The sequence below is a fragment of the Arachis hypogaea genome, chromosome 5 (genome assembly GCF_003086295.3).
Source record: "Arachis hypogaea cultivar Tifrunner chromosome 5, arahy.Tifrunner.gnm2.J5K5, whole genome shotgun sequence".
NCBI classification, from domain to species: domain Eukaryota; kingdom Viridiplantae; phylum Streptophyta; class Magnoliopsida; order Fabales; family Fabaceae; genus Arachis; species Arachis hypogaea.
The window spans coordinates 22,364,347-22,378,714 of NC_092040.1; the positions used below are offsets into that span (position 1 = coordinate 22,364,347).

Genomic DNA, 14,368 nt, shown 5'->3' on the forward strand with positions numbered 1-14,368 from the left:
TTGCAATTAAAGAGATTTGATTTGTGAAAAAGATTTGAAAAGATCAATTTTTGAGATTAGAATTTTGACTTGACTAAAAAAAAAGATATGATTTTGAAAACCTTTGACTAAATTAATGCAAAATTTCGAAAATAATAAGTAAAATAAGGAAAGGATAATTTTTTTGATTTTTAAATTTTAATGAGGAAAGAGAAAAACAACAAAAAGACACTAAACTTAAAAATTTTAGATCAAAACAAAGAGAACAAACAAGAAAACTTTAGATGTCAAGATGAACACCAAGAACACTTTTTTGAAAAATTTTTTAGTGAATAAAAGCACAAAAGACACCAAACTTAAAATATGAAACTAGACTCAACTAAAAGACTATAAACTAACAAAAATAAAACAGTCCTAATCTAAGCAACAAGATAAGCCGTCAGTTGTCCAAACTCGAACAATCCCCGGCAACGGCGCCAAAAACTTGGTGCACGAAATTGCAATCACACTTTTGCAATCCCGCACAACTAACCAGCAAGTGCACTGGGTCGTCCAAGTAATACCTTACGCGAGTAAGGGTCGATCCCACGGAGATTGTGGCTTGAAGCAAGCTATGGTTATCTTGTAAATCTTAGTCAGGATATCAGAAATTATCAGGATTGATTGTGAAAAGAAAAAGAACATGAAATAAGTACTTGTTTTGCAGTAATAGAGAATAGGTTGGGGTTTTGGAGAGGCTCCATCTTCTGAATCTCTGCTTTCCTACTGTCTTCTTCTTCAAGCACGCAAGGCTCCTTCCATGGCAAGCTGTATGCAAGGGTTTCACCGTTGTCAGTGGCTACCTCCCATCCTCTCAGTGGAAATGTTCAACGCACCCTGTCACGGCACGGCTATCCATCTGTCGGTTCTCAATCAGGCTGGAATAGAATCCAGTGATTCTTTTGCGTCTGTCACTAATGCCCCGCCTTCAGGAGTTTGAAGCTCGTCACAGTCATTCTATCATTGAATCCTACTCAGAATACCACAGACAAGGTTTAGACCTTCCGGATTCTCTTGAATGCCGCCATCAATTCTAGCTTATACCACGAAGATTCCGGTTAAAGAATCCAAGAGATACCTACTTAATCTAAGGTAGAACGGGGGTGGTTGTCAGGCACACGTTCATAGTTAAGAATGATGATGACTGTCACGGATCATCACATTCATCCGATTTAAGAACAAGTGATATCTTAGAATGGAAGCAAGCATGATTGAATGAAAAACAGTAGTAATTACATTAATCCATCAAGACACAGCAGAGCTCCTCACCCCCAACCATGGGGTTTAGAGACTCATGCTGTGGAAGGTACACAAAGAAACGTGTAAAGTGTCATGAGGTGCAGATACAATGTCAAAAGATCCTATTAATAGTAAACTAGTAACCTAGGGTATACAGAAATGAGTAAATGACGTAAAAATCCACTTCTGGGTCCACTTGGTGTGTGCTTGGGCTGAGCAATGAAGCAATTTCGTGTAGAGACCTTTTCTGGAGTTAAACGCCAGCTTTTATGCCAGTTTGGGCGTTTAACTCCAAGTTTTATGCCAGTTCCAGCGTTAAACGCTGGAATTTCTAAGGCGGATTTGCCACGCCGGTTTGGGCCATCAAATCTTGGGCAAAGTATGGACTATCATATATTGCTGGAAAGCCCAGGATGTCTACTTTCCAACGCCGTTGAGAGCGCGCCAATTGGGCTTCTGTAGCTCCAGAAAATCCACTTCGAGTGCAGGGAGGTCAGAATCCAACAGCATCTGCAGTCCTTTTCAGTCTCTGAATCAGATTTTTGCTCAGAACCCTCAATTTCAGCCAGAAAATACCTGAAATCACAGAAAAACACACAAACTCATAGTAAATTCCAGAAAAGTGAATTTTAACTAAAAACTAATAAAAATATACTAAAAACTAACTAGATCATACTAAAAACATACTAAAAACAATGCCAAAAAGCGTATAAATTATCCGCTCATCAGTCAGCTGAGCAAGAAAATTACTGAACTCCTTCCTAGTACTTTCGCAAGCAATACAGAAGAAAATCCAAAAGGAGAGTGCAAAGCCATCAACATGGCCGAATGTGGAGAGGAGGAAGAGGCAGTGAACGCCACTGAGGAGGACCTCAATGGACGTCCACTGGCCTCCAATGAGTTCCCCAATGAGGAACCATGGGAATCTGAGGCTCAAAATGAGACCATAGAGATTCCATTGGACTTACTTCTGCCATTCATGAGCTCTGATGAGTATTCTTCCTCTGAAGAGGATGAGTATGTCACTGAAGAGCAAGTTGCTAAATACCTTGGGGCAATCATGAAGCTAAATGACAAGTTATTTGGAAATGAGACTTGGGAGGATGAACCCCCTTTGCTCAGCAAAGAACTGGATGGCTTGTCTAGGCAGAAACTGCCTCAAAAGAGACAGGATCCTGGGAAGTTTTCAATACCTTGTACCATAGGCACCATGACCTTCAAGAAGGCCTTGTATGACTTAGGGTCAAGTGTAAACCTCATGCCTCTCTCTGTAATGGAGAAGCTAGGGATCTTTGAGGTGCAAGCTACAAAAATCTCACTAGAGATGGCAGACAATTCAAGAAAACAAGCCTATGGACTTATAGAGGATGTTCTGGTCAAAGTTGAAGACCATTACATCCCTGCTGATTTCATAGTCCTGGAGACTGGGAAGTGCATGGATGAATCTATCATCCTTGGCAGACCCTTCCTAGCCACAGCAAAGGCTGTGATTGATGTTGATAGAGGAGAATTGATCATTCAAGTGAATGAAGAATCCTTAGTGTTTGAGGCTCAAGGATATCCCTCTGTCACCATGGAGAGGAAGCATGAAGAGCTCCTCTCAAAACAGAGCCAAACAGAGCCCCCACAGTCAAACTCTAAGTTTGGTGTTGGGAGGCCACAACCAAACTCTAAGTTTGGTGTTGAACCCCCACATTCAAACTCTAAGTTTGGTGTTGGGAGGTTCCAACATGGCTCTGAGCATCTGTGAGGCTCCATGAGAGCCCTTTGTCAAGCTACTGACATTAAAGAAGCGCTTGTTGGGAGGCAACCCAATATTATATTTTGACTATTTTCTTTTGTTATTTTATGTTTTTTTTGTAGGTTGATGATCATGAGAAGTCACAAAATCAATGAAAAAAAGCAAAAACAGAATGAAAAACAGAAAAAAAAAACAGCACACCCTGGAGGAAGAACCCACTGGCGTTTAAACGCCAGTGAGGCTAGCTGTTGGGCGTTTAACGCCCAGTCTGGCACCATTCTGGGCGTTTAACGCCAGAAAGGGGCACCAGACTGGTGTTAAACGCCAGAAAAGGGCAAGAAGCTGGCGTTAAACGCCAGAAATGGGCACCAGCCCGGCGTTTAACGCCAGAATTGGCACAAAACGAGATTTTGCTTGCCATTTGGTGCAGGGATGACTTTTCCTTGACACCTCAGGATCTGTGGACCCCACAGGATCCCTACCTACCCCACCACTCTCTCTCTTCTTCACCCATTCACCAATCACCTCAACACCTCTTCTCCAAAAACCCTTCACCTATCAAATCCCATCTTTCTCTTCACCACTCACATCCATCCTTCATAAAACCCCACCTACCTCACTATTCAAATTCAAACCACTTTCCCACCCAAACCCACCCTCAATTGACCGAACCCTACCCTTCCCCCACTCCTATATAAGCCCTCCTTCACTCCTTCATTTTCACACAACCTAAACACCACTTCTTCCCCTTCTTGGCCGAAAACAAAAGCCATTCCCATCTCCTTCATTTCTTCCTCTTCTACTCTCTTCTTTCTTCTTTTGCTCGAGGACGAGCAAACATTTTAAGTTTGGTGTGGTAAAAGCATTGCTTTTTGTTTTTCCATAACCATTTATGGCATCCAAGGCCGGAGAAACCTCTAGAAAGAGGAAAGGGAAGGCAAAAGCTTCCACCTCCGAGTCATGGGAGATGGAGAGATTCATCTCAAGGGTGCATCAAGACCACTTCTATGAAGTTGTGGCCTTGAAGAAGGTGATCCCCGAGATCCCTTTCAAACTCAAAAAGGGTCAACTTTGATCAAAGGTTGGACCAAGTCCTCATAAACATTTGTGAAGAGGGTGCTCAATGGAAGAAAAACTCAAGAGGGAAGCCGGTTCAACTGAGAAGGCATGACCTCAAGCCCATCACTAAGAAAAGGATGGAGCAAGCATGAGGAAATTCCTCCTCATAAAATCCCTGAGATGCCTCAAGGGATGCACTTTCCTCCACAAAACTATTGGGAGCAACTAAACACCTCCCTAGGAGAATTGAGTTCCAACATGAGACAACTAAGGGTGGAGCATCAAGAACACTCCATCATCCTCCATGAAATTAGAGAAGATCAAAGAATCATGAGAGCGGAGCAACAAAGACAAGGAAGAGACATTGAGGAGCTCAAGCACTCCATAGGATCTTCAAGAGGAAGAAAGAGCCGCCATCACTAAGGTGGACCCGTTCCTTAATTTCCTTGTTCTTTATTTTCCTGTTTTTCGAATTTTAGTGCTTATGTTTGTCCATGTTTGTGTCTTGTGATCATTAGTGTCTTAGTGCCTATGCCTTAAAGTTATGAATGTCCTATGAATCCATCACCTTTCTTGAATAAAAAAACGTGCTTAATTGAAAAAAAAAAAGAAAGAGAATTGCATGAATTTTGAATTTTATAACAGTTTAATTATTTTTGATGTGGTGGCAATATTTTTGTCTTCTGAATGTATGTTTAAACAGTGCATATGTCTTTTGAATTTGTGGTTCATGAATGTTGGCTCTTGAAAGAATGATGAAAAAGGAGACATGTTACTGAGGATCTGAAAAATCATTAAAATGATTCTTGAAGCAAGAAAACGCAGTGATTCAAAAAAAAAAGTTCGAAAAAAAAGGAGAAAAAGAAAGAAAAAGAAAGAAATAAAGTTGTGATCCAAGCAAAAAGAGTGTGCTTAAGAACCCTGGACACCTCTAATTGGGGACTCTAGCAAAGCTGAGTCACAATCTGAAAAGGTTCACCCAATTATGTGTCTGTGGCATGTATGTATCCGGTGGTAATACTGGAAGACAGAGTGCTTTGGGCCACGGCCAAGACTCAATAAGTAGCTATGTTCAAGAATCATCATACTTAACTAGGAGAATCAATAACACTATCTGGATTCTGAGTTCCTAAAGAAGCCAACCATTCTGAATTTCAAAGGATAGAGTGAGATGCCAAAACTATTCAGAGGCAAAAAGCTAAAAGCCCCGCTCATCTAATTAATACTGATCTTCATAGATGTTTTTGGAATTCATTGCATATTCTCTTCTTTTTATCTTATTTGATTTTCAGTTGCTTGAGGACAAGCAACAATTTAAGTTTGGTGTTGTGATGAGCGGATAATTTGTACGCTTTTTGGCATTGTTTTTAGTATGTTTTTAGTATGATCTAGTTAGTTTTTAGTATATTTTTATTAGTTTTTAGTTAAAATTCACTTTTCTGGACTTTACTATGAGTTTGTGTGTTTTTCTGTGATTTCAGGTATTTTCTGGCTGAAATTGAGGGTCCTGAGCAAAAATCTGATTCAGAGACTGAAAAGGACTGCAGATGCTGTTGGATTCTGACCTCCCTGCACTTGAAGTGGATTTTCTGAAGCTACAGAAGCCCAATTGGCGCGCTCTCAACGGCGTTGGAAGGTAGACATCCTGGGCTTTCCAGCAATATATGATAGTCCATACTTTGCCCAAGATTTGATGGCCCAAACCGGCGTTCAAAGTCACCCTTAGGAATTCCAGCGTTAAACGCCGGAACTGGCACCAAAATGGGAGTTAAACGCCCAAACTGGCATAAAAGCTGGCGTTTAACTCCAAGAAGAGTCTCTACACGAAAATGCTTCATTGCTCAGCCCAAGCACACACCAAGTGGGCCCGGAAGTGGATTTTTATGTCTTTTACTCATCTCTGTACACCCTAGGCTACTAGTTTTCTATAAGTAGGACCTTTTACTATTGTATTTTACATCTTTTGATCACTTTAGATCTCTAGATCATCTTTGGACATCTAGTTCTTAGATCATTGGGAGGCTGGCCATTTGGCCATGCCTAGACCCTGTACTTATGTATTTTCAACGGTGGAGTTTCTACACACCATAGATTAAGGTGTGGAGCTCTGCTGTACCTCGAGTATTAATGCAATTACTATTATTCTTCTATTCAATTCCGCTTGCTCTTGTTCTAAGATATCACTTGTTCTTCAACTTGATGAATGTGATGATCTGTGACACTCATCATCATTCTCACCTATGAACGTGTGACTGACAACCACCTCCGTTCTACCTTCGATTGGGTGAATATCTCTTGGATTCCTGATACACGATGCATGGTTGATCGCCTGACAACCAAGTGCTCGCCTGACAAACGAGCCAGCCATTCCGTGAGATCAGAGTCTTCGTGGTATAGTGATCTAGCATAAACTTGATATGCTACGATTTGGGAAATTGCACAATCGGCAAAAATTCCTTCCGGCAAGTGCACCGGTTATCGTCAAGTAAAAACTCACAATAGAGTGAGGTCGAATCCCACAAGGATTGGTTGAATGAGCAATTCGGATTAGAAGTGTGTTCTAGTTGAGCGGAATCAAGATTTAGATGAGAATTGCGGAATATTAAATTGCATGAATTAAAGAGCTAGAAATTAAATTGCTGAAATTAAAAGGAATGGGGGTGATTGCATGAAATTAAATTGCAGAATGTAAAGAGAAAGTGTAGATCAGAAATGGGGAGTTCATTGGGTATTAGGAGATATTGAGATCTCCGAATCAAAACATTTTCATCTCTTCCTCAACCAATGCATTCATTGAATTTTGCTTGGCAATCTTATATGATTGGATCCCAATTCCTTGGCTCACCAATTCTCTCTAAAAACAAACAAATTCCCAATCCCTTGGTTTAAATGTTCATAAGAAGAGATGATGCTCGATCACTGATTATACCACACAGTTTCATGAACCACAATTTGGTAGGATTACATGTCACAATATCCATCCAAACCCCAATCCAATTCACTGTGAGAAAGCTTCTCTAGCATGAATCCTCCATTCCTTTCCCAAGGTTCCGAAGGATTCCAATTATGGGTAGTTTCTTTCCCAAGACAACTACCCAATGGAATTAGATCGAGAAGCTTTCTAACAAAATTCAAGAGAAAAGATTGAAGAAGAAGATAAAACTATTATTGATTCATTGAATTACAATAGAGCTCCCTAACCCAATGAAAGGGGTTTAGTGATTCATAGCTCTGAATTCAATTACAAAATATGAAAAGTTCTAAAGTGTCAAAAGTGCTAACTAACTTCAATTCTATCCTATTTATACACTTTCTAAATTGAGCTTCTGTTGTGTTTCTTGGGCTTTGAGGCCTTTCCTTGATTTCCTTTTGCTTTGGGTTTATGGTCCATAATCCTGATGAGGCTGTGATCCAATTCTGTAACATTCATTGAGCAAACTTAGTGATAAACAAGTAATGACACAAGACTCAACAAATTGAAGTTCCAGACTCATCAATTCTTCAGGCCCAATCCCATAAACCATGATATTCAATTGGGTTTCATACCATAATAGGTTTAAGTTAATATTTGTGCTCAAATGCTAACTTAAACCTCAATATAATTGGCCCAGAAACCCTTTCAAAGAGTGGCGTTTAAGTTGAAGTTTAAGTTTCAGTTTAAGGTTAAACTGAAACTTAAATGTGGAATTGGAAGAAAGCAACCCAGGAGGGTAATTGATCAAACACGTTTAAGCTTCAGTTTAAGGTTAAACTGAAGCTTAAACGTGGAAATGAAGATTGCAAACCTGGAGGCAATTCTTGGTCGAACACGTTTAAGCTCCAGTTTAAGGTCAAACTGGAGCTTAAACGTGGAAATGAGAAGGCAACCCTGGAGGAGCAAAAACGCCGAACACGTTTAAGCTCCAGTTTGAGGTCAAACTGGAGCTTAAACGTGGAAATGGCTTCCTGGTGCATAATATGGTTCGAACACGTTTAACCTCCAGTTTGAGGTCAAACTGGAGGTTAAACGTGGAATCACTCCCTTGGTGCCATTCTCATTCTGGCGTTTAACCTTCAGTTTGAGGTTAAACTGGAGGTTAAACGCCAGTTTCCTCTTTTCTCAGCTTTCATGATTCTGGCGTTTAACCTTCAGTTTAACCTTAAACTGAAGGTTAAACGCCACTTTCAGCATTTGGTGCCTTCCTTATTCTGGCGTTTAACTTCCAGTTTAAGGTTAAACTGGAGGTTAAACGCCACTTTCAACATTGTACTCCACATGTGATCTTCAAGCTTCCTTTATTGATTTTGTTGCTTCCTTGCCTAGCCTCTTCTTCCCTGAAATCATCCACACAATTGCATCAAAGTCTTGCAAAATTTCATGAGAATTCTTCCATTCATAGCATTCAAGTAATATAACTAAAAACTCATGGAATTGCATCAAAATTACACTGTTTGGATGATTCATTACTTTGTTGTTCATTTAACCATTCTTGGTTACTTTAAGCTCAAGAAAATGCATAAAACAACTAAAACTAACAGAAAAATGCTAGTGAAACTAGCCTAAGATGCCTTGGCATCATATAGGCTAGAACTGATGGCGGCATTCAAGAGAATCCGGAAGGTCTAACCTTGTCTGTGGTATTCTGAGTAGGATTCAATGATTGAATGACTGTGACGTGCTTCAAACTCCTGAGGGTGGGGCGTTAGTGACAGACGCAAAAGAATCACTGGATTCTATTCCGGCCTGATTGAGAACCGACAGATGGATAGCCGTGCCGTGACAGGGTGCGTTGAACATTTCCACTGAGAGGATGGGAGGTAGCCACTGACAACGGTGAAACCCTTGCTTAAGCCTGCCATGGAAAGGAAGAAGAAGGATTGGATGAAGACAGTAGGAAAGCAGAGAGACGGAAGGGAAAGCATCTTCATACGCTTATCTGAAGTTCCTACCAATGAATTACATACGTATCTCTATCTTTACCTTTATGTTTCATGCGTTTATCACCATACCCATTTGAGTTTGCCTGACTAAGATTTACAAGGTGACCATAGCTTGCTTCATACCAACAATCTCTGTGGGATCGACCCTTACTCGCGTAAGGTTTATTACTTGGACGACCCAGTACACTTGCTGGTTAGTTGTGCGAAGTTGTGTTTATGCCATGGTATTGAACACCAAGTTTTTGGATTCATTACCGGGGATTATTTGATTTGTGAAAAGTATTGATCACAATTTCGTGCACCACTCTCTAAGACTACACATAGTTTCATAACTGAAACAAGGTCCTCCATAAAAAATTTAGAGGTACAAGTTAGTCAACTGAGTACGAGAATCCCTAAGACTCCTTCTAGCACTCTTCCTAGTAACACTGAAGTAAACCCAAGAGAAGAGTGCAAGGCCATCACTACTGAAGTTGAGGCTGAATTCAAAGGGAGTAACCTGGTGTTGAACGCCAATGATGAGATCCCTAATGGGCGTTCAATGCCCAATGATATGCCATTCTTGGCGTCGAACACTAGTAAGGAAGTCCTTACTGGGCGTTCAACGCCCAATGCTACAGTTTTAATGGCATTGAACACCAGTAAAGAAGACCTTACTGGGCATTCAACGCCCAAACTAGCACAAGAGCTGGCATTGAACGCCAGTAAAGAGGACTGATGAGCGGATAATTTATACGCTTTTTGGCATTGTTTTTAGTATGTTTTAGTTAGTTTTTATTATAATTTTATTAGTTTTTAGTTAAAATTTACTTTTCTGGACTTTACTATGAGTTTATGTGTTTTTCTGTGATTTCAGGTATTTTCTGGCTAAAATTGAGGGACCTGAGCAAAAATCTGATTCAGAGGCTGAAAAGGACTGCAGATGCTGTTGGATTCTGACCTCCCTGGACTCGAAGTGAATCTTCTGGAGCTACAGCAGCCCAATTGGTGCCTTCATAATTGCGTTGGAAAGTAGACATCCTGGTCTTTCCAGCAATATATAATAGTCCATACTTTGCCTAAGATTTGATGGCCCAAATCGGTGTTCTAAATCAGCTCAAGACTGCCCGACGTTAAACGTCGGAACTGGCACAAGAATGGGAGTTAAACGCCCAAACTGGCACAAAAGCTGGCGTTTAACTCCAAGAAAAGTCTCTACACATGAAAGCTTCAATGCTCAGCCCAAGCACACACCAAGTGGGCCCGGAAGTGGATTTTTATGTCATTTACTCATTTTTGTAAACCCTAAGCTACTAGTTATCTACAAATAGGACCTTTTACTATTGTATTTGACATCCTGGAATCTTTTGATCACTTTAGATCTGAGGATCATTTTGATCACTTTAGATCTGAGGATCATCTTTGGATGTCTAGTTCTTAGATTATGGGAGGCTGGCCATTCATCCATGCCTAGACCTTGTTCTTATGTATTTTCAACGGTGGAGTTTCTACACACCATAGATTAAGGTGTGGAGCTCTGCTGTACCTTGAGTGTTAATGCAATTACTATTGTTCTTCTATTCAATTCAGCTTATTCTTGTTCTAAGATATTCATTCGCACCCAAGAACATGATGAATGTGATGATTATGTGACGCTCATCATCATTCTCACTTATGAACGCGTGCCTGACAACCACTTCCGTTCTACAAGCAAACAAGGCTTGAATGTTTATCTCTTGGATTCCTTAATCAGAATCTTCGTGGTATAAGCTAGAATTGATGGCGGCATTCTTGAGAATCCGGAAGGTCTAAACCTTGTCTGTGGTATTCTGAGTAGGATTCAAGGATTGAATGACTGTGACGAGCTTCAAACTCCTGAAGGCTGGGCGTTAGTGAGAGACGCAAAAGAATCACTGGATTCTATTCCAACCTGATTGAGAACCGATAGATGATTGGCCGTGCTGTGACAGAGCGCGTTGAATATTTTCACTGAGAGGACGGGACTGTAGCCACTGACAACGGTGATGCCCAAGATACAGCTTGCCATGGAAAGGAGTAAGAAGGATTGGATGAAGACAGTAGGAAAGCAGAGAGACGGAACGGACAAATCATCTCCATACGCTTATCTGAAATTCTCACCAATGAATTGCATAAGTATCTCTATCTTTATTTTATGTTTTATTCATCTTTTAATCATTAATCCTCTATTACCATTTGAATCCGCCTGACTAAGATTTACAAGATGACCATAGCTTGCTTCATACCAACAAGTGGGATCGACCCTTACTCGCGTAAGGTTTATTACTTGGATGACCCAGTGCACTTGCTGGTTAGTTGTGCGAAGTTGTGATAAAGAGTTGAGATTGCAATTGAGCGTACCATGTTGATGGCGCCATTGATGATCACAATTTCGTGCACCAAGTTTTTGGCGCTGTTGCCGGGGATTGTTTGAGTTTGGACAACTGACGGTTCATCTTGTTGCTTAGATTAGGTATTTTTCTTCAGAATTTTTAAGAATGAATTCTAGAGTTTCAAGGTGATGTTTTCATCATCACCAAAGCTGATTGATTCTCATCAATTTAGCTCTTGAATGCAATATCCTGCTGAAGCTTGGCTAACCATGTTTAATTTCTTTAGACTAAAGCTTTAGACTAACATTGCATGATTCCTGGAATTCTTATTAAAATTTTTGAATCTCTTTATTTTCTTTTCCACTCAATTTTCAAAAAATCCAAAAAAATTACAAAATCATAAAAACCAAAAATATTTTATGTCTCTTATTTGAGTCTAGTGTCTCATTTTAAGTTTGGTGTCAATTGCATGTTTCTATTCTTCTTGCATTTTTCGAATTCAATCATGTGTCTTCATTGATCTTCAAGTTGTTCTTGATGATTTCCTTGCTCTGATCTTTAAATTCTCTTGTCTTAAGTGTTTTGTTATTTCTCATATGCATTCTCAATTTGTTAGTGTCAGTAGTATACAAACTTCTAACTTTGGTGTCTTGCATGCATTGTTTATTTGATCTTAGTTTCATTTTGATTATTCCTCATTATTAAAAATCCAAAAAAATTTTAATTTGTGTCTTTTCAAGTCAATAATACAGAGAATTGAAGATTCAAAACATACAGCAGTGGAATCACACAGAAAAAGCTGGGCGTTCAAAACGCCCAGTGAATAAGGAAAACTGGCGTTTAAACTCCAGCCAGGGCACTTGGCTGGGCATTTAACGCCCAAAAGGGTAGCATTTTGGGCGTTAAACGCCAGAATAGATACCATTCTGGGAGTTTAACGCCAGGATGGCACAAGAGGGAAGATTTTGTTTTTAATACAAATTTTTTTCATGTTTTCATAATTTTTCAAAATCAAATCTTTTTCAAATCATATCTTTTCAATCATATATTTTCAAAATCAATTTCTTTCCATTTTCAAAAATACTTGCTAAACAATTAATGATTTGATTCAACATTTCAAGTATGTTACCTTTTCTGTTGAGAAAGGTTTAATGCTTGAATCATATCTTTTCTTGTTAGCTAAGTCATTGATTTTAAAAATCAAATCTTTTTAAATTATTTTTCAATCATATCTTTTCAATCATATCTTTTTAAAACCATAACTTTTCAATCATATCTTCTTAATCACAACTTTTTCAAAATAGTTTTCAATCATATCCTTTTGCTTTCTAATTTCAAAAATCTTTTTCAAAAAATCACTTAATTTCTTTCCCACTCTTAGTTTTCGAAAATCATCAATCAATTTTCAAAATTCTTTTAAAAATCTTTTAAGTTATTTTCAAAAAGAATTCTTCCCCTCTTCTTACATCCTTCTATCTATGGACTAACACTCCCCCTGAATGCACAATTCGAACTCTATCCCACTTGATAAGTTCGAATTCCTCTACCTCCTCCTTCTATTCTTCTTTTCCTCTGACACCTCAAGGAATCTCTATACTGTGACATAGAGGATTCCATATTTTCTTGTTCTCTTCTCTTTCATATGAGCAGGGGCAAAGACAAAGGCATTCTTGTTGAAGCTGACCCTGAACATGAAAGGACCTTGAAGCGAAAGCTAAGAGAAGCTAAAGCACAATTCTCCGTAGAGGACCTAACAGAAATCTTCAAAGAAGAAGACATGGCAGCCGAAAACAACAACAATGCAAACAATGCAAGGAAGGTGCTGGGTGACTTTACTGCACCTACTCCCGACTTCTATGGGAGAAGCATCTCTATCCCTGCCATTGGAGCAAACAACTTTGAGATTAAGCCTCAATTAGTTTCTCTAATGCAATAGAATTGCAAGTTCCATGGACTTCCATTGGAAGATCCTCATCAGTTTTTAGCTGAATTCTTGCAAATCTGTGACACTGTCAAGACCAATGGGGTTGACCCTGAGGTATACAGACTTATGCTATTCCCTTTTGCTGTAAGAGATAGAGCTAGGATATGGTTGGACTCACAACCCAAAGAAAGCCTGAATTCTTGGGAAAAGCTAGTCAATGCCTTCTTGGCAAAGTTCTTTCCACCTCAAAAATTGAGTAAGCTTAGAGTGGAGGTCCAAATCTTCAGACAGAAGGAAGGTGAATCCCTCTATGAAGCTTGGGAAAGATATAAACAATTGATCAGAAAGTGTCCGTCTGACATGCTTTCTGAGTGGAGCATCATAGGTATCTTCTATGATGATCTGTCTGAACTGTCCAAGATGTCATTGGACACCTCTGCTGGAGGATCTCTTCATCTGAAGAAGACGCCTGCAGAAGCTCAAGAACTCATTGAAATGGTTGCAAATAACCAATTCATGTACACTTCTGAAAGGAATCATGTGAACAATGGGACGAATCAGAAGAAAGGAGTTCTTGAGATTGATACTCTGAATGCCATATTGGCTCAGAACAAAATATTGACTCAGCAAGCAATATGATTTCTCAAAGTCTGTCTGGAATGCAAGCTGCACCAGGCAGTACTAAGGACGCTTCATCTGAAGAAGAAGCTTGTGATCCTGAGAACCCATTAATGGAAGAGGTGAATTACATGGGAGAATCCTATGGAAACACCTATAATCCTTCATGGAGAAATCATCCAAATCTCTCATGGAAGGATCAACAGAGACCTCAACAAGGTTTCAACAACAATAATGGTGGAAGAAACAGGTTTAGCAATAGCAAGCCTTTTCCATCATCTTCTCAGCAACAGATAGAGAATTCTAAGCAGAGCCACTCTGACTTAGCAACCATGGTCTCTGATCTAATCAAGACCACTCAACGTTTCATGACTGAAACAAGATCCTCCATTAGAAACTTGGAGCCACAAGTGGGTCAGCTGAGTAAGAAAGTTATTGAACTCCCTCATAGTACTCTTCCAAGCAATACAGAAGAGAATCCAAAAGGAGAGTGTAAGGCCATCAACATGGCCGAATTTA

At 39.6% G+C, this 14,368-nt stretch overlaps 1 non-coding gene across 1 annotated transcript; it reads right to left on the bottom strand.

Annotated features, from left to right (window-relative positions):
* Window positions 1–13,489: 13,489 nt before the first annotated feature.
* On the bottom strand, window positions 13,490–13,597 carry LOC112804594 (small nucleolar RNA R71). The gene has a single exon (XR_003203206.1). It is a non-coding gene; the product is annotated as a small nucleolar RNA R71 (small nucleolar RNA).
* Between the last annotated feature and the right edge of the window lie 771 nt (window positions 13,598–14,368).